Source organism: Pseudophryne corroboree, chromosome 8, assembly GCF_028390025.1.
Source record: "Pseudophryne corroboree isolate aPseCor3 chromosome 8, aPseCor3.hap2, whole genome shotgun sequence".
NCBI lineage: Eukaryota > Metazoa > Chordata > Amphibia > Anura > Myobatrachidae > Pseudophryne > Pseudophryne corroboree.
In genome coordinates this window covers 176,972,605-176,996,861 of record NC_086451.1, presented here as the reverse complement: position 1 = coordinate 176,996,861, position 24,257 = coordinate 176,972,605, and the positions used below count along the sequence as shown (strand labels likewise).

Genomic DNA, 24,257 nt, shown 5'->3' with positions numbered 1-24,257 from the left:
ATGTAGGTGTGTGTACGTCAGTGTACGTCCAGGTGTCAACGCGTGTATGTATAGATGCAGGTGTGGGTACGTCTGTGTATGTCCAGGTGTCAGAATGTGTATGTATAGATGCAGGTGTGGGAACGTCAGTGTAGGTTCAGGTGTCAGCGCGTGTATGTATAGATGCAGGTGCTTGTATGTCCAGATGTCAGTGCATGTATGTATAGATGCAAGTGTGGGTACGTCGGTGTATGTCCATTTGTCAGCGCGTGTATATATAGATGCAGGTGCTTGAATGTTGGTGTATGTCCAGGTGTCAGCATGTGTTTGTATAGATGCAGGTGTGGGAATGTTGGTGTATGTCCAGGTGTCAGGGCGTGTATGTATGGATATTAGGTGTGGGTACATCAGTGTATGTCCAGGTTTTAGCGCATGTATGTATAGATGCAGGATAATAATCGCACAGTGTGCCCCCCGCCAACCACAAACCTCCCCCACCCCCCTGTATGACATAAACACCGCTAATTCCACTTACACACAATAATTTCAGTTTGCGACCAGGAGCCGGCAATGTATGTGCACCCAAATGAAGCCACTGTACATGCCCTGCAGGCTGCTATGTACTGCACAGGTGCAACAAATTTAAATGCCCTATCTTTAAAATGGGGCATATTTTACTAAATTAAAAAAACCTGTAACTTTCTGTAAAACCTTAACCCCAAAAGGCACTACACTAACATCGGGGTGTAGAGTTGGATGTTGATCCAAGGCACCAACAGGCTAAAGCTTTGACTGTTCCCAGGATGCCTTGCACCGCCTCCTCTATAACCCTGCCCAGTGGCGTAACTAGACCTTTGTGGGCCCCATAGCAAAATTCTGAATGGGCCCACCAGCACTCAACAAGAATGAGTGGCGTTTGGGGTCAGAAAAGTAGAGGGGAAGGGGTCTGACAGAGTAGGGGGCAGGACATGAATGAATAGAAACTGAGGTGTCCATTATATAAAGAAATACAGTATGTGTGTCTGTGTGTATATCACACACACACATATAAGGGAAATTCAAATGCCCTCAATTATTGCGCCCATTACACTCTGGTTTAGGTGCACAAAGCACCTAAACCTGAATAAAGTAATGGGCGCGATCGTGAAAAGACACCGTTTGGTTGCCCAAATGGGTCTCTTTGCACACATTTCAGCTTGTTTCCCCTGGGGGTAGCGAGCTGAAATAAACATGTCGCACCCGTTGGCAGCAACATTAGAATAGCTGCTGACGGGCACGATTGAGGGAGGAAAGGGACATTTGAATCCAGCCCATAGATGCAATGTGAATATGTAATTTGTACCTTCCTACCTTAAAATGTATATAGTAGTGTATACACTAGAGGTCTTTCCGAACCCCCTAATCCTAACATTGTCATTTGCTTTAGGGCGCACCTCCAATTAGTCTAGTGTTTCGTATTTTCACATTAAATACTTTCTTGCATTGGTTGGTTAAAGATTAGATCGTATATTTTTCTAGATATAGCTGTGCATAGTCTACAAGGCTACATGCTTCTCCCCTAACTAGAGATGTGCAGCGGGCATTTTTCGTGTTTCATGTTTTGGTTTTGGTTTCGGATCCGCAGTTGTGTTTTGGATACGGACGCGTTTTGGCAAAACCACCCTTTCGGGTTTTGGATTCGGGTGATTTTTTTTTAAAACCTCAAACAGCTAAAATCATAGAATTTGGGGGTAATTTTGATCCTATAGTATTAAGCTCAATAACCATAATTTCTACTCCTTTCCAATCTATTCTGAACACCTCACACCTCCCAATATTATTTTTAGTCCTAAAATTTGCACCAAGGTCCCTGGATGACTAAGCTAAGCGACCCAAGTGGGCAGCACAAACACCTGGCCCATCTAGGAGTGGCACTGCAGTGTCAGACAGGATGGCACTTAAAAAAATAGCCCCAAACAGCACATGATGCAAAGATAAATAAAAAAAGAGGCGCAAGATGAAATTGTAGTGTGTCTCTCCTGCTCAGTGTCAGTTCTCAGTAGTATCCTCATCAGTGCTCAGTATCACTGCTCATTGTCTTGTGCTGCATTGTGGTGCTCAGTATACTAGAGTACATTACTAATAGTCCAGTGCTGCATCTGGCTGCTCAGTGTCAGTTCTAGTAATCTCATCAGTGCTCCGTATCACTGCTCATTGTCTTGTGGTGCTCAGTATACTACAGTACATTACTAATACTCCAGTGTCTTGTGCCGCATATAGCTGCTGTAGGGTGCTGTGGTAGTGTCCTGTCACTGTGCATATGTCATCATTCCAGTCACAGTGATATCTGGTATCTATCTAGTGGTATCTAATTCCAGACATTACCACCGTCTAATTCCAGATATATTACTGGCATATAATTCCACACATTAAAAAATGGAGAACAAAAAGGTGGAGGGTAAAATAGGGAAAGATCAAGATCCGCTTCCACCTAGTGCTGAAGCTGCTGCCACTAGTCAAGGCAGAGACAATTCAATGCCATCAACATTATGTAATGATTATACGATACATTATATATCATATCATTGTATGGTTGTAAAATACAACTTAAAAACTTTAATGAATAAATACATAAAGTAGCTTTTATGTAACCTTTTTAAACCTATTAGCATAGACCGAATCTCATCGTGTGTATAGGCCTTTAGTTCAACAACAGCATGGGACCAGTTAGTGTGTTTTGACCACTGCACAGCACCTGGTGTTATATAGTAAGCACCACTATGGCATAGTATACAGCATTATGGGCCTGATATGAGTGTGACCAGCGGTGATGTGGAATGCAGTAGGAGGTGCTGTTTAGTAAGCACCACTTCTATATTCACCATGCAGTATATTGTGTGAATATAGAAGTGTTGGCTGTGTTATGTATTAGAGTAATTATTGCAGCTCCCAGCTAAAATTGCAACAATGTAATTTAGTGACAAGCTGCAGAGATTAACCCTTTCTGTGGCTGCTGCACAACCTCTATTCATATCGCTGAATTCAATTAGGGAGATGTACTCACCCCGCGAGCAAGCGCAGGTATATGCCACACTTATGGTAACATTGGATTTGCAGATATTTTCTTGCAGGGGTGTTTCTAAACAATTTGGCTTCAAATGCGTGCCCCCTGCCACCATTGGCATTAAAAATTGTGCCCCTCCCCCATATATATATATATAAAAAAAAATATATTTGCGTGAGCGCTTCGGACGGGATGGGGGGCGTGACCTCGCAAAAATGGGTATGGTCTCCATAAAATGGGCGTAGCCTTGCAGGCAAAGACTACCTTACACCCCAGTTCTTGACCCTGCACCAACAGACCTCGGCCACCACAGGGAAAAAAGTACAGTAATTTTCACCATGTTAAGCCCCACACATTAATGCCCTTTGGAACATATTATGTCACTCACCACAATATCTGTTATACACTATGCCCTACAGTAAAGCTTCTAATTACTTTTACAAAAACTGCTCAATGCCAAGAGTTTCACGTGCTGGGTGTCATGCTCATTGCCAGGGGTTTCACTCTCTGGGTGTCATGCTCATTGCCAGGGGGAACGCAGTAGGAGGTGTTATATAGTAAGCACCACTATGGCATAGTATATAGCATTATATATATTGTGAGCACTGGTGATGTTGAGTGCAGTAGAGCTGCTGCTGGGTAATTACAATTGACTACAACCACCAATATATTCTGCTGCACTATATATATGCAAAGCTAATTCTGCTGGGTAATTACAACTGACTACAACCACCAATATATTCTGCTGCACTAAATCTATATTTGCAAAGCTAATTCTGCTGGGTAATTACAATTGACTACAACCACCAATATATTCTGCTGCACTATATCTATATATGCAAAGCTAATTCTGCTGAGTAATTACAATTGACTACAACCACCAATATATTCTGCTGCACTATATCTATATATGCAAAGCTAATTCTGCTGGGTAATGCAAATTGAAACATTATTGCATAGTATGTGATTTTGAAGTACTTTTTTAAAGTTTTGAATGATATAGACCCAGTTTAATCTTTGTGGTATGCCTGGTTGTTGTTTTTAAGGTAATTTATTGCCTGGCATTTGAGGGTGTGGGGTGTGGTTACAGATTTCAATTATTGGTTTCACTTGTAATAGTCTTCTACTTAAGTCCAATGGTGTAGGCTGTGCAAAGCCGTTTGGCTGTGCATTTATTGATCTAAGCGTGCATTTTTATCAAAGCGTGATAAAATTGACACATAACAGCAGCGTTCAATCAGCGTTAATTTATCTTCAGCTGATATTGATTGTGAATTGACGTTTCTTCTCTTCTTGTCACCTACAGGTAATTACAATTGACTACAACCACCAATATATTCTGCTGCACTATATCTATATATGCAAAGCTAATTCTGCTGGGTTATGCAAATTGAAACATTATTGCATAGTATGTGATTTTGAAGTACTTTTTTAAAGTTTTGAATGATATAGACCCAGTTTAATCTTTGTGGAATGCCTGGTTGTTGTTTTTAAGGTAATTTATTGCCTGGCATTTGAGGGGGTGGGGTGTGGTTACAGATTTCAATTATTGGTTTCACTTGTAATAGTCTTCTACTTAAATCCAATGGTGTAGGCTGTGCAAAGCCGTTTGGCTGTGCATTTATTGATCTAAGCGTGCATTTTTATCAAAGCGTGATAAAATTGACACATAACAGCAGCGTTCAATCAGCGTTAATTTATCTTCAGCTGATATTGATTGTGAATTGACGTTTCTTCTCTTCTTGTCACCTACAGGTAATTACAATTGACTACAACCACCAATATATTCTGCTGCACTATATCTATATATGCAAAGCTAATTCTGCTGGGTAATGCAAATTGAAACATTATTGCATAGTATGTGATTTTGAAGTACTTTTTTAAAGTTTTGAATGATATAGACCCAGTTTAATCTTTGTGGAATGCCTGGTTGTTGTTTTTAAGGTAATTTATTGCCTGGCATTTGAGGGGGTGGGGTGTGGTTACAGATTTCAATTATTGGTTTCACTTGTAATAGTCTTCTACTTAAGTCCAATGGTGTAGGCTGTGCAAAGCCATTTGGCTGTGCATTTATTGATCTAAGCGTGCATTTTTATCAAAGCGTGATAAAATTGACACATAACAGCAGTGTTCAATCAGCGTTCAATCGAAGTGAAAAAGAAGGAAAACAGAAGCACACCAATCTAACAAAACAAAGAAAACTGAAGAACTAATAACAAATGTGAGTCACTTACTCCTCAGATCACTCACCTCCTGATTGTTGCATCTGATTACATAGCACAGAACTACCTTACTTGGACATTTCATAAACCACCCATTTCACCTACAAATGCCTGTATCTGTATTATTGTAATTTTGTTTTTTAAGCACAGCTGCACCAATGCAATTTTACCTGCAAACACTTAAAACATCTAACATAATTACCATTGCTTCTTAAACCTCTCACAATCCTTTCATTTCTTACACTCCAAATACTTTTCTGCACCCACTTTATCTACGCTTTTGACTCATTTCATACTAAATCTACACCCCTTGAGCCTACACTGCTTTTCTCACCTGCATTTCTGCAATTCTTCTGCTCGGATTGCCTTACAGTCTCCTCTCCTACTTCCACTTTCCCTCAACCTATTTACCTACTTAACACTATGTCAAGGTTTTCTTATACTCCCCACATCACTCAGTGTCTACCTAATAATGTATCTTTAGCCTTCCCCCCTAGTCTCCTCCAATTCCTCCTCTCTCCCCTCCTCTGTCTCCCCTCCATCCCTCTGTTTCCTTCCCCCACCTTTCCTGTTACCCCACTTTCATTCACCTCTGCCCCATGGTCCTGCTACCCCACAACTCAGCCCTGCTCCCTCTCTCCCTTCCCTGTCACCTCCCCACACCCCCATCCACATCACACTGACCTCCCTCCCTGCCCACCTCCTGCAGTTTCCCCTCCTAGCTCAGGCACCCGTACCATCACTACTCTCTCATCATCCCTGCCCTCAAAGTTAATCCCACCTCATCGCTACAGCAACCCTGAAAATCTAATTCACATCTCTCCCACAAACTCATACCCCCTATCCTGTGCCCTCTGGAATGCCAGATCTGTTTATAACAAACTGGTCCCCACTCATGACCTTTTCATTTCCAACTCCCTACACCTACTAGCCATTACTGAAACTTGGATTACGCCCTCTGACACTACTTCTGCTGCTGCTCTCTCTGCTGGGGGCCTTACATTCACACACACACCCCGACCTGGGGGTCGCCATGGGGGTGGTGTTGGGGTCCTTTTACCTTCTAGTAACTCCTACCAACTTATACCACCAGAACCATCACTTATATTCTCTACATTTGAGGTCCACGCCATATGCCTCTTCCAACCAGTCCATCTTAGAGTAGCTGTCATTTACCGCCCCCCTGGCACTGCTTCCAAATTAATCGACAACTTTGCTTCCTGGCTTCCTCACTTCCTCTCTTCTGACATTCCCACCATTATCCTAGGCGATTTCAACATCCCTATTGACATCCCCACACAATCCCCTGCCTCTAAACTCCTTAACCTCACCTCTTCACTTGGTCTCTCCCAGTGGACCTCCTCACCCTCCCATGTCAATGGGAGCTCACTGGATCTGGTCTTCACTCACCGCTGTGATATTTCTGATTTTTCCAACTCCCCATTTCCCCTCTCTGACCACCACCTGCTCTCCTTCAACCTATCTCTCTCGACTTCCCCATCTCTACCTCCTAAAGCTACCATCACTAAGCGTAACATTGAAGCTATTGACACCACATTCCTTTCCTCCCTGTTTGACTCACTTCTCTCTCCTATTCTCTCTCTCTCATGCCCTGAACAAGCCACTTCCACATACAATGCTTCCCTTACTTCTGCTCTTGACTCTGTTGCTCCACCAACCACTATTCACCCTCACAAATTAACACCTCAACCCTGGCACACCAAATGCACCAGATATCTGCAAAAATGCTCACGTACGGCTGAGCGACACTGGAGGAAATCACGCTCTAAGGCAGACTTCCTACATTTCAAACTTATGCTCTCATCCTTCAGTGCTGCCCTTTCTCTTGCTAAACAGTCATACTTCAAGAACCTCATCTCCTCCCAGTCTTCCAACCCCCGGCGCCTCTTTGCCACTCTCAACTCACTCCTCTGCCCACCTCCACCTCGTCTCCCTTCCTCACTCTCTGCTCTTGACTTTGCCACTTACTTCACATCCAAAATTGACTCCATACGTCAGGACATCACATCACACCAGACTATCAGTAACCAGCCTTCTCCCAACCCTTACCAACCCTCCCCATCCCTCGCACCAACTCTGTCATCTTTCTCCCATGCATCTGGAGAGGAAGTCATGGCCCTCATTCGTTCCTGTCCCCTCACCACCTCCCCACTTGACCCAATCCCCTCCCGCCTCCTTTGCCACCTCTCTTCTTCTGCTTTTTCCCATCTTTCCCACCTTCTCAATCTCTCCCTCTCATCAGGCACTGTCCCCTCTGCCTTCAAGCACGCTCTCATCTCTCCTATTCTTAAAAAACCTACCCTTGATCCAAACACTCTCTCCAACTACCGACCCATCTCTCTCCTCCCTTTTGCCTCCAAACTCCTTGAGCGTATTGTCTACAACCGCCTTACTTCCTTTCTTTCCTCACACTCACTGCTTGACCCATTCCAGTCTGGCTTCCGTCCTCTCCACTCCACTGAAACTGCCCTTACAAAAGTATGCAATGACCTCCATGCTGCTAAATCTAAGGGACACTACTCTCTACTTATTCTACTTGATCTCTCTGCTGCTTTTGACACTGTGGACCATCCTCTCCTACTGCAAATCCTTCACTCCATTGGTCTGCGTAACACAGCCCTCTCTTGGTTGTTGTCCTACCTTTCTGACCGTTCATTCTCTGTCTCCTCTCATGACTCCACCTCCCCCTCACTTCCACTAACTGTAGGGGTACCCCAAGGTTCTGTCCTTGGTCCTCTTCTCTTCTCTCTCTATACGTCCTCACTAGGTAAGCTCATTAGTTCTTTTGGTTTCCAATATCATCTCTATGCTGATGACACTCAAATCTATCTTTCCTCTCCAGACCTCTCCCCTACTCTCCTCACTCGTATCTCCAACTGTCTCTCTGCTATCTCTTCCTGGATGTCCCAGCTCTTTCTTAAACTTAACATGTCTAAGACCGAGCTGATCATCTTCCCTCCCTCCCGCATAACCTCACCTCCTACAATCTCATTATCTATTGATGGCACTACTATCTCCTCTACCCCTCAAGTGCGCTGTCTTGGAGTAATCCTTGACTCCTCCCTCTCCTTCAAACCACACATTCAGCACCTCTCACAAACCTGCCGTTTTCATCGAAAAAATATTTCCAGGATCAGACCCTTTCTGACCCAGGATGCTACTAAGACTCTTATCCACTCACTGGTCATCTCCAGACTGGACTGCTGTAATCTCTTCCTGACTGGCATTCCTGACAAATACCTCTCTCCACTCCAATCTATCCTCAATGCTGCTTCCCGGCTCATTTTCCTCACCAAACGCACTACGTCCACCTCTCCTCTCTTACTAGTCCTTCACTGGCTCCCCTTCCCTTTCAGAATCCATTTCAAGCTTCTCACACTTGCTTACAAAGCCCTCACCCACTCCTCTCCCATCTACATCTCTGATCTTATCTCGCTTTACACTCCCACCCGTCCTCTTCGCTCTGCTAATGCACACCGACTCCTGCCTACGGATTACTTCCTCCCACTCCTACCTCCAAGATTTTTCACGTGCTGCACCACTTCTCTGGAATTCCCTACCTCTCCCCCTCAGACTCTCCACCTCTCTACAAAACTTCAAACGGGCTCTCAAGACCCACTTCTTCACCAAACCCAGCCAAATCTCATCCTAAACCTCTGTTCCACGCTCTCTATGTACCCCATCTGTCTCACCCCTGTCTGTCTACCCCTCCCTTTTAGAATGTAAGCTCTCACGAGCAGAGCCCTCTTCCCTCATGTGCTTACTCTTTTCTTACTTTAATAATCTTCAGCTGCACCAAATCCAGCAGTCTTCTGCCACCTGATACTTATTCCAGTGTCATCTGCTGATGTAGCTATGTTTATTTACCCTGTACTTGTCCTATATTGTCGTCAACTGTAAGTTGCTGTTTTCCTGTTTGATTATTTGTTTATGTACTCTGTAATTGGGCACTGCGGAACCCTTGTGGCGCCATATAAATAAAGGATAATAATAATAATAAATAATATAATATATAGCAGTACGGTACAGTAGGCCACTGCTCTACCTACCTCTGTGTTGTCAAGTATACTATCCATCCATACCTGTGGTGCATTTTAGAAAAAAACATGTCTCGGCAGAGCAATCTATAAATCCATAATTTTTCAGACAGCAACAGTGGGTATTGTAATAGTCACCCAATCCATCACTTTTATAGGGTTACATGCACCCACATGCTACAGCCTGTCTCAATAATTTTACTGTCACGCTGTGTGTGTTTGTGTTTTTATTTGGGTATTTTTTGTAGTTGTAGAACTACAGGTACCAGCAAGCCCGTTATTTCCCTGCCTGCTGGTACTTGAGGTTCTCCAAGTACCAGCAAGCGGGGGAGGCTTGCTGGGCCTTGTAGTTCTACAAAAAAAAAAACAATATTCTTTTTTTACACACATGGCTATCAGCCCGGCACCCACCACCCAGGGGTGCTGGGGACAGCCTCGGGCTTCACCTCTGGCCCTTGGGTGCCTCGAGGGGAGGAACCTCTTGATTTAAGGGGTCCCCACTCCTCCAGGGAACCCCGGCCAGGGGTGACTAGTTGGAGCGGTAATGCCAGGGCCGCAGGGACCTACATCTGCATATGAAAAGAGAAAAGGGGCGTGCAGGGCATGGCAGCCTTTTGCGGCGCTTGGATGACCCCTAGTTCGCATTAAACACCTCCACCCTCCTTCGGTGTGGGGCTCATGTTGGCTATGCCCCAGCCCCTGAAGCATTCAAGCTGATTTCTTGCAGCAGCTGGGCACTGTAACAGCTCCAGAGCTGATCTGTAAGGCAAGTAAAAGGGTGTGGGCCCTGCAGCACTACCTGTAGTTCGCATTGTGCGTTGGAAGGCACAAATTAAGCAGACGGGAGAAGTCAGGATAGTGCGCAAGGGCATAGAAGGGAGCGGCTCAAGAAAAGAGAAGTGGAAACAGACAGCAAACTAGGCTGGAGAGAGACCTGAGACAAAGAGATCTGAATTATACGAGAGCCGACCAGGGGAAACACAAATTATGCAGTCAAGTTTCCCACATTTGGGGAAATCGCAGGAGCAGCACACCCAGAGTGCAATGGGTGAGCCTTGCCCTGGGAGAAGCACCTTCATGATCATAGTATCTCACCTGGCAGGTAAGTAGGAGTTGGGCTAGAGCTGGGGAGGGTCGCTGCTCGGGCACCCCCCTGTCAAGTGAAGGAGATCCAACTGAGGCAGCACAAGGAAACTCTCGAAACGAAGAACACTAGAATGAAAATTTTAAAGCCTCCTGTTAGTGCTTCATCTACACGGTATAGCCCTGAATATTTCAATGCGCAGCTCTTTGCAAAAGAGAGATATTGGCAAGGAAAAGCTGTCTTGTACCTTTGCATTTTTCTCCCAAACGAAGGACACTAGAAAGAAAATTTTAAAGCCTCCTGTTAGGCCATCATCTACACGACATAGCCCTGAATTTTCCAATGCGTAGCTCTTTGCAAAAGAGAGATATTGGCAAGGAAAAGCTGTCTTGTACCTTTGCATTTTTCTCCCAAACGAAGGACACTAGAAAGAAAATTTTAAAGCCTCCTGTTAGGCCATCATCTACACGGCATAGCCCTGAATTTTCCAATGCACAGCTCTCTGCAAAAGAGAGATATTGGCAAGGAAAAGCTGTCTTGTACCATTGGATTTTTCTCCCAAACGAAGGACACTAGAATGAAAATTTTAAAGCCTCCTGTTAGTGCTTCATCTACACGGTATTGCCCTGAATTTTCCAATGCGTAGCTCTTTGCAAAAGAGAGATATTGGCAAGGAAAAGCTGTCTTGTACCTTTGCATTTTTCTCACAAACGAAGGACACTTGAAAGAAAATTTTAAAGCCTCCTGTTAGGCCATCATCTACACGGCATAGCCCTGAATTTTCCAATGCGCAGCTCTTTGCAAAAGAGAGATATTGGCAAGGAAAAGCTGTCTTGTACCTTTGCATTTTTCTCCCAAACGAAGGACACTAGAAAGAAAATTTTAAAGCCTCCTGTTAGGCCATCATCTACACGGCATAGCCCTGAATTTTCCAATGCGCAGCTCTTTGCAAAAGAGAGATATTGGCAAGGAAAAGCTGTCTTGTACCTTTGCATTTTTCTCCCAAACGAAGGACACTAGAAAGAAAATTTTAAAGCCTCCTGTTAGGGCTTCATCTACACGGTATAGCCCTGAATTTTCCAATGCGCAGCTCTTTGCAAAAGAGAGATATTGGCAAGGAAAAGCTGTCTTGTACTTTTGCATTTTTCTCCCAAACGAAGGACACTAGAAAGAAAATTTTAAAGCCTCCTGTTAGGCCATCATCTACACGGCATAGCCCTGAATTTTCCAATGCGCAGCTCTTTGCAAAAGAGAGATATTGGCAAGGAAAAGCTGTCTTGTACCTTTGCATTTTTCTCCCAAACGAAGGACACTAGAATGAAAATTTTAAAGCCTCCTGTTAGTGCTTCATCTACATGGTATAGCCCTGAATTTTCCAATGCGCAGCTCTTTGCAAAAGAGAGATATTGGCAAGGAAAAGCTGTCTTGTACCTTTGCATTTTTCTCCCAAACGAAGGACACTAGAAAGAAAATTTTAAAGCCTCCTGTTAGGCCATCATCTACACGGCATAGCCCTGAATTTTCCAATGCGCAGCTCTTTGCAAAAGAGAGATATTGGCAAGGAAAAGCTGTCTTGTACCTTTGCATTTTTCTCCCAAACGAAGGACACTAGAATGAAAATTTTAAAGCCTCCTATTAGTGCTTCATCTACACGGTATAGCCCTGAATTTTCCAATGCGCAGCTCTTTGCAAAAGAGAGATATTGGCAAGGAAAAGCTTTCTTATACCATTGGATTTTTCTCCCAAACGAAGGACACTAGAATGAAAATTTTAAAGCCTCCTGTTAGTGCTTCATCTACACGGTATAGCCCTGAATTTTCCAATGCGCAGCTCTTTGCAAAAGAGAGATATTGGCAAGGAAAAGCTGTCTTGTACCTTTGCATTTTTCTCCCAAACGAAGGACACTAGAAAGAAAATTTTAAAGCCTCCTGTTAGGCCATCATCTACACGGCATAGCCCTGAATTTTCCAATGCGCAGCTCTTTGCAAAAGAGAGATATTGGCAAGGAAAAGCTGTCTTGCACCTTTGCATTTTTATCCCAAACGAAGGACACTAGAAAGAAAATTTTAAAGCCTCCTGTTAGGCCATCATCTACCCGGCATAGCCCTGAATTTTCCAATACGCAGCTCTTTGCAAAAGAGAGATATTGGCAAGGAAAAGCTGTCTTGTACCTTTGCATTTTTCTCCCAAACGAAGGACACTATAAAGAAAATTTTAAAGCCTCCTGTTAGGCCATCATCTACATGGCATAGCCCTGAATTTTCCAATGCGCAGCTCTTTGCAAAAGAGAGATATTGGCAAGGAAAAGCTGTCTTGTACCTTTGCATTTTTCTCCCAAACGAAGGACACTAGAAAGAAAATTTTAAAGCCTCCTGTTAGGCCATCATCTACACGGCATAGCCCTGAATTTTCCAATGCGCAGCTCTTTGCAAAAGAGAGATATTGGCAAGGAAAAGCTGTCTTGTACCATTGGATTTTTCTCCCAAACGAAGGACACTAGAATAAAAATTTTAAAGCCTCCTGTTAGTGCTTCATCTACACGGTATAGCCCTGAATTTTCCAATGCGTAGCTCTTTGCAAAAGAGAGATATTGGCAAGGAAAAGCTGTCTTGTACCTTTGCATTTTTCTCCCAAACGAAGGACACTAGAAAGAAAATTTTAAAGCCTCCTGTTAGGCCATCATCTACACGGCATAGCCCTGAATTTTCCAATGCGCAGCTCTTTGCAAAAGAGAGATATTGGCAAGGAAAAGCTGTCTTGTACCTTTGCATTTTTCTCCCAAACGAAGGACACTAGAAAGAAAATTTTAAAGCCTCCTGTTAGGCCATCATCTACACGGCATAGCCCTGAATTTTCCAATGCGCAGCTCTTTGCAAAAGAGAGATATTGGCAAGGAAAAGCTGTCTTGTACCTTTGCATTTTTCTCCCAAACGAAGGACACTAGAAAGAAAATTTTAAAGCCTCCTGTTAGGGCTTCATCTACACGGTATAGCCCTGAATTTTCCAATGCGCAGCTCTTTGCAAAAGAGAGATATTGGCAAGGAAAAGCTGTCTTGTACTTTTGCATTTTTCTCCCAAACGAAGGACACTAGAAAGAAAATTTTAAAGCCTCCTGTTAGGCCATCATCTACACGGCATAGCCCTGAATTTTCCAATGCGCAGCTCTTTGCAAAAGAGAGATATTGGCAAGGAAAAGCTGTCTTGTACCTTTGCATTTTTCTCCCAAACGAAGGACACTAGAATGAAAATTTTAAAGCCTCCTGTTAGTGCTTCATCTACATGGTATAGCCCTGAATTTTCCAATGCGCAGCTCTTTGCAAAAGAGAGATATTGGCAAGGAAAAGCTGTCTTGTACCTTTGCATTTTTCTCCCAAACGAAGGACACTAGAAAGAAAATTTTAAAGCCTCCTGTTAGGCCATCATCTACACGGCATAGCCCTGAATTTTCCAATGCGCAGCTCTTTGCAAAAGAGAGATATTGGCAAGGAAAAGCTGTCTTGTACCTTTGCATTTTTCTCCCAAACGAAGGACACTAGAATGAAAATTTTAAAGCCTCCTATTAGTGCTTCATCTACACGGTATAGCCCTGAATTTTCCAATGCGCAGCTCTTTGCAAAAGAGAGATATTGGCAAGGAAAAGCTGTCTTATACCATTGGATTTTTCTCCCAAACGAAGGACACTAGAATGAAAATTTTAAAGCCTCCTGTTAGTGCTTCATCTACACGGTATAGCCCTGAATTTTCCAATGCGCAGCTCTTTGCAAAAGAGAGATATTGGCAAGGAAAAGCTGTCTTGTACCTTTGCATTTTTCTCCCAAACGAAGGACACTAGAAAGAAAATTTTAAAGCCTCCTGTTAGGCCATCATCTACACGGCATAGCCCTGAATTTTCCAATGCGCAGCTCTTTGCAAAAGAGAGATATTGGCAAGGAAAAGCTGTCTTGCACCTTTGCATTTTTATCCCAAACGAAGGACACTAGAAAGAAAATTTTAAAGCCTCCTGTTAGGCCATCATCTACCCGGCATAGCCCTGAATTTTCCAATACGCAGCTCTTTGCAAAAGAGAGATATTGGCAAGGAAAAGCTGTCTTGTACCTTTGCATTTTTCTCCCAAACGAAGGACACTAGAAAGAAAATTTTAAAGCCTCCTGTTAGGCCATCATCTACATGGCATAGCCCTGAATTTTCCAATGCGCAGCTCTTTGCAAAAGAGAGATATTGGCAAGGAAAAGCTGTCTTGTACCTTTGCATTTTTCTCCCAAACGAAGGACACTAGAAAGAAAATTTTAAAGCCTCCTGTTAGGCCATCATCTACACGGCATAGCCCTGAATTTTCCAATGCGCAGCTCTTTGCAAAAGAGAGATATTGGCAAGGAAAAGCTGTCTTGTACCATTGGATTTTTCTCCCAAACGAAGGACACTAGAATAAAAATTTTAAAGCCTCCTGTTAGTGCTTCATCTACACGGTATAGCCCTGAATTTTCCAATGCGTAGCTCTTTGCAAAAGAGAGATATTGGCAAGGAAAAGCTGTCTTGTACCTTTGCATTTTTCTCCCAAACGAAGGACACTAGAAAGAAAATTTTGAAGCCTCCTGTTAGGCCATCATCTACACGGCATAGCCCTGAATTTTCCAATGCGCAGCTCTTTGCAAAAGAGAGATATTGGCAAGGAAAAGCTGTCTTGTACCTTTGCATTTTTCTCCCAAACGAAGGACACTAGAAAGAAAATTTTAAAGCCTCCTGTTAGGCCATCATCTACACGGCATAGCCCTGAATTTTCCAATGCGCAGCTCTTTGCAAAAGAGAGATATTGGCAAGGAAAAGCTGTCTTGTACCTTTGCATTTTTCTCCCAAACGAAGGACACTAGAAAGAAAATTTTAAAGCCTCCTGTTAGGGCTTCATCTACACGGTATAGCCCTGAATTTTCCAATGCGCAGCTCTTTGCAAAAGAGAGATATTGGCAAGGAAAAGCTGTCTTGTACTTTTGCATTTTTCTCCCAAACGAAGGACACTAGAAAGAAAATTTTAAAGCCTCCTGTTAGGCCATCATCTACACGGCATAGCCCTGAATTTTCCAATGCGCAGCTCTTTGCAAAAGAGAGATATTGGCAAGGAAAAGCTGTCTTGTACCTTTGCATTTTTCTCCCAAACGAAGGACACTAGAATGAAAATTTTAAAGCCTCCTGTTAGTGCTTCATCTACATGGTATAGCCCTGACTTTTCCAATGCGCAGCTCTTTGCAAAAGAGAGATATTGGCAAGGAAAAGCTGTCTTGTACCTTTGCATTTTTCTCCCAAACGAAGGACACTAGAAAGAAAATTTTAAAGCCTCCTGTTAGGCCATCATCTACACGGCATAGCCCTGAATTTTCCAATGCGCAGCTCTTTGCAAAAGAGAGATATTGGCAAGGAAAAGCTGTCTTGCACCTTTGCATTTTTCTCCCAAACGAAGGACACTAGAATGAAAATTTTAAAGCCTCCTATTAGTGCTTCATCTACACGGTATAGCCCTGAATTTTCCAATGCGCAGCTCTTTGCAAAAGAGAGATATTGGCAAGGAAAAGCTGTCTTATACCATTGGATTTTTCTCCCAAACGAAGGACACTAGAATGAAAATTTTAAAGCCTCCTGTTAGTGCTTCATCTACACGGTATAGCCCTGAATTTTCCAATGCGCAGCTCTTTGCAAAAGAGAGATATTGGCAAGGAAAAGCTGTCTTGTACCTTTGCATTTTTCTCCCAAACGAAGGACACTAGAAAGAAAATTTTAAAGCCTCCTGTTAGGCCATCATCTACACGGCATAGCCCTGAATTTTCCAATGCGCAGCTCTTTGCAAAAGAGAGATATTGGCAAGGAAAAGCTGTCTTGCACCTTTGCATTTTTATCCCAAACGAAGGACACTAGAAAGAAAATTTTAAAGCCTCCTGTTAGGCCATCATCTACCCGGCATAGCCCTGAATTTTCCAATACGCAGCTATTTGCAAAAGAGAGATATTGGCAAGGAAAAGCTGTCTTGTACCTTTGCATTTTTCTCCCAAACGAAGGACACTAGAAAGAAAATTTTAAAGCCTCCTGTTAGGCCATCATCTACACGGCATAGCCCTGAATTTTCCAATGCGCAGCTCTTTGCAAAAGAGAGATATTGGCAAGGAAAAGCTGTCTTGTACCATTGGATTTTTCTCCCAAACGAAGGACACTAGAATAAAAATTTTAAAGCCTCCTGTTAGTGCTTCATCTACACGGTATAGCCCTGAATTTTCCAATGCGTAGCTCTTTGCAAAAGAGAGATATTGGCAAGGAAAAGCTGTCTTGTACCTTTGCATTTTTCTCCCAAACGAAGGACACTAGAAAGAAAATTTTAAAGCCTCCTGTTAGGCCATCATCTACACGGCATAGCCCTGAATTTTCCAATGCGCAGCTCTTTGCAAAAGAGAGATATTGGCAAGGAAAAGCTGTCTTGTACCTTTGCATTTTTCTCCCAAACGAAGGACACTAGAAAGAAAATTTTAAAGCCTCCTGTTAGGCCATCATCTACACGGCATAGCCCTGAATTTTCCAATGCGCAGCTCTTTGCAAAAGAGAGATATTGGCAAGGAAAAGCTGTCTTGTACCTTTGCATTTTTCTCCCAAACGAAGGGCACTAGAAAGAAAATTTTAAAGCCTCCTGTTAGGGCTTCATCTACACGATATAGCCCTGAATTTTCCAATGCGCAGCTCTTTGCAAAAGAGAGATATTGGCAAGGAAAAGCTGTCTTGTACTTTTGCATTTTTCTCCCAAACGAAGGACACTAGAAAGAAAATTTTAAAGCCTCCTGTTAGGCCATCATCTACACGGCATAGCCCTGAATTTTCCAATGCGCAGCTCTTTGCAAAAGAGAGATATTGGCAAGGAAAAGCTGTCTTGTACCTTTGCATTTTTCTCCCAAACGAAGGACACTAGAATGAAAATTTTAAAGCCTCCTGTTAGTGCTTCATCTACATGGTATAGCCCTGAATTTTCCAATGCGCAGCTCTTTGCAAAAGAGAGATATTGGCAAGGAAAAGCTGTCTTGTACCTTTGCATTTTTCTCCCAAACGAAGGACACTAGAAAGAAAATTTTAAAGCCTCCTGTTAGGCCATCATCTACACGGCATAGCCCTGAATTTTCCAATGCGCAGCTCTTTGCAAAAGATTGATATTGGCAAGGAAAAGCTGTCTTGTACCTTTGCATTTTTCTCCCAAACGAAGGACACTAGAATTAAAATTTTAAAGCCTCCTATTAGTGCTTCATCTACACGGTATAGCCCTGAATTTTCCAATGCGCAGCTCTTTGCAAAAGAGAGATATTGGCAAGGAAAAGCTGTCTTATACCATTGGATTTTTCTCCCAAACGAAGGACACTAGAATGAAAATTTTAAAGCCTCCTGTTAGTGCTTCATCTACACGGTATAGCCCTGAATTTTCCAATGCGCATCTCTTTGCAAAAGAGAGATATTGGCAAGGAAAAGCTGTCTTGTACCTTTGCATTTTTCTCCCAAACGAAGGACACTAGAAAGAAAATTTTAAAGCCTCCTGTTAGGCCATCATCTACACGGCATAGCCCTGAATTTTCCAATGCGCAGCTCTTTGCAAAAGAGAGATATTGGCAAGGAAAAGCTGTCTTGCACCTTTGCATTTTTATCCCAAACGAAGGACACTAGAAAGAAAATTTTAAAGCCTCCTGTTAGGCCATCATCTACCCGGCATAGCCCTGAATTTTCCAATACGCAGCTCTTTGCAAAAGAGAGATATTGGCAAGGAAAAGCTGTCTTGTACCTTTGCATTTTTCTCCCAAACGAAGGACACTAGAAAGAAAATTTTAAAGCCTCCTGTTAGGCCATCATCTACATGGCATAGCCCTGAATTTTCCAATGCGCAGCTCTTTGCAAAAGAGAGATATTGGCAAGGAAAAGCTGTCTTGTACCTTTGCATTTTTCTCCCAAACGAAGGACACTAGAAAGAAAATTTTAAAGCCTCCTGTTAGGCCATCATCTACACGGCATAGCCCTGAATTTTCCAATGCGCAGCTCTTTGCAAAAGAGAGATATTGGCAAGGAAAAGCTGTCTTGTACCATTGGATTTTTCTCCCAAACGAAGGACACTAGAATAAAAATTTTAAAGCCTCCTGTTAGTGCTTCATCTACACGGTATAGCCCTGAATTTTCCAATGCGTAGCTCTTTGCAAAAGAGAGATATTGGCAAGGAAAAGCTGTCTTGTACCTTTGCATTTTTCTCCCAAACGAAGGACACTAGAAAGAAAATTTTAAAGCCTCCTGTTAGGCCATCATCTACACGGCATAGCCCTGAATTTTCCAATGCGCAGCTCTTTGCAAAAGAGAGATATTGGCAAGGAAAAGCTGTCTTGTACCTTTGCATTTTTCTCCCAAACGAAGGACACTAGAAAGAAAATTTTAAAGCCTCCTGTTAGGCCATCATCTACACGGCATAGCCCTGAATTTTCCAATGCGCAGCTCTTTGCAAAAGAGAGATATTGGCAAGGAAAAGCTGTCTTGTACCTTTGCATTTTTCTCCCAAACGAAGGACACTAGAATGAAAATTTTAAAGCCTCCTATTAGTGCTTCATCTACACGGTATAGCCCTGAATTTTCCAATGCGCAGCTCTTTGCAAAAGAGAGATATTGGCAAGGAAAAGCTGTCTTATACCATTGGATTTTTCTCCCAAACGAAGGACACTAGAATGAAAATTTTAAAGCCTCCTGTTAGTGCTTCATCTACACGGTATAGCCCTGAATTTTCCAATGCGCAGCTCTTTGCAAAAGAGAGATATTGGCAAGGAAAAGCTGTCTTGTACCTTTGCATTTTTCTCCCAAACGAAGGACACTAGAAAGAAAATTTTAAAGCCTCCTGTTAGGCCATCATCTACACGGCATAGCCCTGAATTTTCCAATGCGCAGCTCTTTGCAAAAGAGAGATATTGGCAAGGAAAAGCTGTCTTGTACCTTTGCATTTTTCTCCCAAACGAAGGACACTAGAAAGAAAATTTTAAAGCCTCCTGTTAGGCCATCATCTACACGGCATAGCCCTGAATTTTCCAATGCGCAGCTCTTTGCAAAAGAGAGATATTGGCAAGGAAAAGCTGTCTTGTACCTTTGCATTTTTCTCCCAAACGAAGGACACTAGAAAGAAAATTTTAAAGCCTCCTGTTAGGGCTTCATCTACACGGTATAGCCCTGAATTTTCCAATGCGCAGCTCTTTGCAAAAGAGAGATATTGGCAAGGAAAAGCTGTCTTGTACTTTTGCATTTTTCTCCCAAACGAAGGACACTAGAAAGAAAATTTTAAAGCCTCCTGTTAGGCCATCATCTACACGGCATAGCCCTGAATTTTCCAATGCGCAGCTCTTTGCAAAAGAGAGATATTGGCAAGGAAAAGCTGTCTTGTACCTTTGCATTTTTCTCCCAAACGAAGGACACTAGAATGAAAATTTTAAAGCCTCCTGTTAGTGCTTCATCTACATGGTATAGCCCTGAATTTTCCAATGCGCAGCTCTTTGCAAAAGAGAGATATTGGCAAGGAAAAGCTGTCTTGTACCTTTGCATTTTTCTCCCAAACGAAGGACACTAGAAAGAAAATTTTAAAGCCTCCTGTTAGGCCATCATCTACACGGCATAGCCCTGAATTTTCCAATGCGCAGCTCTTTGCAAAAGAGAGATATTGGCAAGGAAAAGCTGTCTTGTACCTTTGCATTTTTCTCCCAAACGAAGGACACTAGAATGAAAATTTTAAAGCCTCCTATTAGTGCTTCATCTACACGGTATAGCCCTGAATTTTCCAATGCGCAGCTCTTTGCAAAAGAGAGATATTGGCAAGGAAAAGCTGTCTTATACCATTGGATTTTTCTCCCAAACGAAGGACACTAGAATGAAAATTTTAAAGCCTCCTGTTAGTGCTTCATCTACACGGTATAGCCCTGAATTTTCCAATGCGCAGCTCTTTGCAAAAGAGAGATATTGGCAAGGAAAAGCTGTCTTGTACCTTTGCATTTTTCTCCCAAACGAAGGACACTAGAAAGAAAATTTTAAAGCCTCCTGTTAGGCCATCATCTACACGGCATAGCCCTGAATTTTCCAATGCGCAGCTCTTTGCAAAAGAGAGATATTGGCAAGGGAAAGCTGTCTTGTACCTTTGCATTTTTCTCCCAAACGAAGGACACTAGAATGAAAATTTTAAAGCCTCCTGTTAGGGCTTCATCTACATGGCATAGCCCTGAATTTTCCAATGCGCAGCTCTTTGCAAAAGAGAGATATTGGCAAGGAAAAGCTGTCTTGTACCTTTGCATTTTTCTCCCAAACGAAGGACACTAGAAAGAAAATTTTAAAGCCTCCTGTCAGGGCTTCATCTACACGGTATAGCCCTGAATTTTCCAATGCGCAGCTCTTTGCAAAAGAGAGATATTGGCAAGGAAAAGCTGTCTTATACCATTGGATTTTTCTCCCAAACGAAGGACACTAGAATGAAAATTTTAAAGCCTCCTGTTAGTGCTTCATCTACACGGTATAGCCCTGAATTTTCCAATGCGCAGCTCTTTGCAAAAGAGAGATATTGGCAAGGAAAAGCTGTCTTGTACCTTTGCATTTTTCTCCCAAACGAAGGACACTAGAAAGAAAATTTTAAAGCCTCCTGTTAGGCCATCATCTACACGGCATAGCCCTGAATTTTCCAATGCGCAGCTCTTTGCAAAAGAGAGATATTGGCAAGGAAAAGCTGTCTTGCACCTTTGCATTTTTATCCCAAACGAAGGACACTAGAAAGAAAATTTTAAAGCCTCCTGTTAGGCCATCATCTACCCGGCATAGCCCTGAATTTTCCAATACGCAGCTCTTTGCAAAAGAGAGATATTGGCAAGGAAAAGCTGTCTTGTACCTTTGCATTTTTCTCCCAAACGAAGGACACTAGAAAGAAAATTTTAAAGCCTCCTGTTAGGCCATCATCTACATGGCATAGCCCTGAATTTTCCCAATGCGCAGCTCTTTGCAAAAGAGAGATATTGGCAAGGAAAAGCTGTCTTGTACCTTTGCATTTTTCTCCCAAACGAAGGACACTAGAAAGAAAATTTTAAAGCCTCCTGTTAGGCCATCATCTACACGGCATAGCCCTGAATTTTCCAATGCGCAGCTCTTTGCAAAAGAGAGATATTGGCAAGGAAAAGCTGTCTTGTACCATTGGATTTTTCTCCCAAACGAAGGACACTAGAATAAAAATTTTAAAGCCTCCTGTTAGTGCTTCATCTACACGGTATAGCCCTGAATTTTCCAATGCGTAGCTCTTTGCAAAAGAGAGATATTGGCAAGGAAAAGCTGTCTTGTACCTTTGCATTTTTCTCCCAAACGAAGGACACTAGAAAGAAAATTTTAAAGCCTCCTGTTAGGCCATCATCTACACGGCATAGCCCTGAATTTTCCAATGCGCAGCTCTTTGCAAAAGAGAGATATTGGCAAGGAAAAGCTGTCTTGTACCTTTGCATTTTTCTCCCAAACGAAGGACACTAGAAAGAAAATTTTAAAGCCTCCTGTTAGGCCATCATCTACACGGCATAGCCCTGAATTTTCCAATGCGCAGCTCTTTGCAAAAGAGAGATATTGGCAAGGAAAAGCTGTCTTGTACCTTTGCATTTTTCTCCCAAACGAAGGACACTAGAATGAAAATTTTAAAGCCTCCTATTAGTGCTTCATCTACACGGTATAGCCCTGAATTTTCCAATGCGCAGCTCTTTGCAAAAGAGAGATATTGGCAAGGAAAAGCTGTCTTATACCATTGGATTTTTCTCCCAAACGAAGGACACTAGAATGAAAATTTTAAAGCCTCCTGTTAGTGCTTCATCTACACGGTATAGCCCTGAATTTTCCAATGCGCAGCTCTTTGCAAAAGAGAGATATTGGCAAGGAAAAGCTGTCTTGTACCTTTGCATTTTTCTCCCAAACGAAGGACACTAGAAAGAAAATTTTAAAGCCTCCTGTTAGGCCATCATCTACACGGCATAGCCCTGAATTTTCCAATGCGCAGCTCTTTGCAAAAGAGAGATATTGGCAAGGAAAAGCTGTCTTGCACCTTTGCATTTTTATCCCAAACGAAGGACACTAGAAAGAAAATTTTAAAGCCTCCTGTTAGGCCATCATCTACCCGGCATAGCCCTGAATTTTCCAATACGCAGCTCTTTGCAAAAGAGAGATATTGGCAAGGAAAAGCTGTCTTGTACCTTTGCATTTTTCTCCCAAACGAAGGACACTAGAAAGAAAATTTTAAAGCCTCCTGTTAGGCCATCATCTACATGGCATAGCCCTGAATTTTCCAATGCGCAGCTCTTTGCAAAAGAGAGATATTGGCAAGGAAAAGCTGTCTTGTACCTTTGCATTTTTCTCCCAAACGAAGGACACTAGAAAGAAAATTTTAAAGCCTCCTGTTAGGCCATCATCTACACGGCATAGCCCTGAATTTTCCAATGCGCAGCTCTTTGCAAAAGAGAGATATTGGCAAGGAAAAGCTGTCTTGTACCATTGGATTTTTCTCCCAAACGAAGGACACTAGAATAAAAATTTTAAAGCCTCCTGTTAGTGCTTCATCTACACGGTATAGCCCTGAATTTTCCAATGCGTAGCTCTTTGCAAAAGAGAGATATTGGCAAGGAAAAGCTGTCTTGTACCTTTGCATTTTTCTCCCAAACGAAGGACACTAGAAAGAAAATTTTAAAGCCTCCTGTTAGGCCATCATCTACACGGCATAGCCCTGAATTTTCCAATGCGCAGCTCTTTGCAAAAGAGAGATATTGGCAAGGAAAAGCTGTCTTGTACCTTTGCATTTTTCTCCCAAACGAAGGACACTAGAAAGAAAATTTTAAAGCCTCCTGTTAGGCCATCATCTACACGGCATAGCCCTGAATTTTCCAATGCGCAGCTCTTTGCAAAAGAGAGATATTGGCAAGGAAAAGCTGTCTTGTACCTTTGCATTTTTCTCCCAAACGAAGGACACTAGAAAGAAAATTTTAAAGCCTCCTGTTAGGGCTTCATCTACACGGTATAGCCCTGAATTTTCCAATGCGCAGCTCTTTGCAAAAGAGAGATATTGGCAAGGAAAAGCTGTCTTGTACTTTTGCATTTTTCTCCCAAACGAAGGACACTAGAAAGAAAATTTTAAAGCCTCCTGTTAGGCCATCATCTACACGGCATAGCCCTGAATTTTCCAATGCGCAGCTCTTTGCAAAAGAGAGATATTGGCAAGGAAAAGCTGTCTTGTACCTTTGCATTTTTCTCCCAAACGAAGGACACTAGAATGAAAATTTTAAAGCCTCCTGTTAGTGCTTCATCTACATGGTATAGCCCTGAATTTTCCAATGCGCAGCTCTTTGCAAAAGAGAGATATTGGCAAGGAAAAGCTGTCTTGTACCTTTGCATTTTTCTCCCAAACGAAGGACACTAGAAAGAAAATTTTAAAGCCTCCTGTTAGGCCATCATCTACACGGCATAGCCCTGAATTTTCCAATGCGCAGCTCTTTGCAAAAGAGAGATATTGGCAAGGAAAAGCTGTCTTGTACCTTTGCATTTTTCTCCCAAACGAAGGACACTAGAATGAAAATTTTAAAGCCTCCTATTAGTGCTTCATCTACACGGTATAGCCCTGAATTTTCCAATGCGCAGCTCTTTGCAAAAGAGAGATATTGGCAAGGAAAAGCTGTCTTATACCATTGGATTTTTCTCCCAAACGAAGGACACTAGAATGAAAATTTTAAAGCCTCCTGTTAGTGCTTCATCTACACGGTATAGCCCTGAATTTTCCAATGCGCAGCTCTTTGCAAAAGAGAGATATTGGCAAGGAAAAGCTGTCTTGTACCTTTGCA

The 24,257-nt window shown here is 42.6% G+C and overlaps 1 non-coding gene across 1 annotated transcript; it reads right to left on the bottom strand.

Moving 5' to 3' along the window:
- Window positions 1–10,249: 10,249 nt before the first annotated feature.
- On the bottom strand, window positions 10,250–10,412 carry LOC134952071 (U1 spliceosomal RNA). Its single transcript, XR_010184686.1, has one exon. It is a non-coding gene; the product is annotated as a U1 spliceosomal RNA (small nuclear RNA).
- Window positions 10,413–24,257: the final 13,845 nt, after the last annotated feature.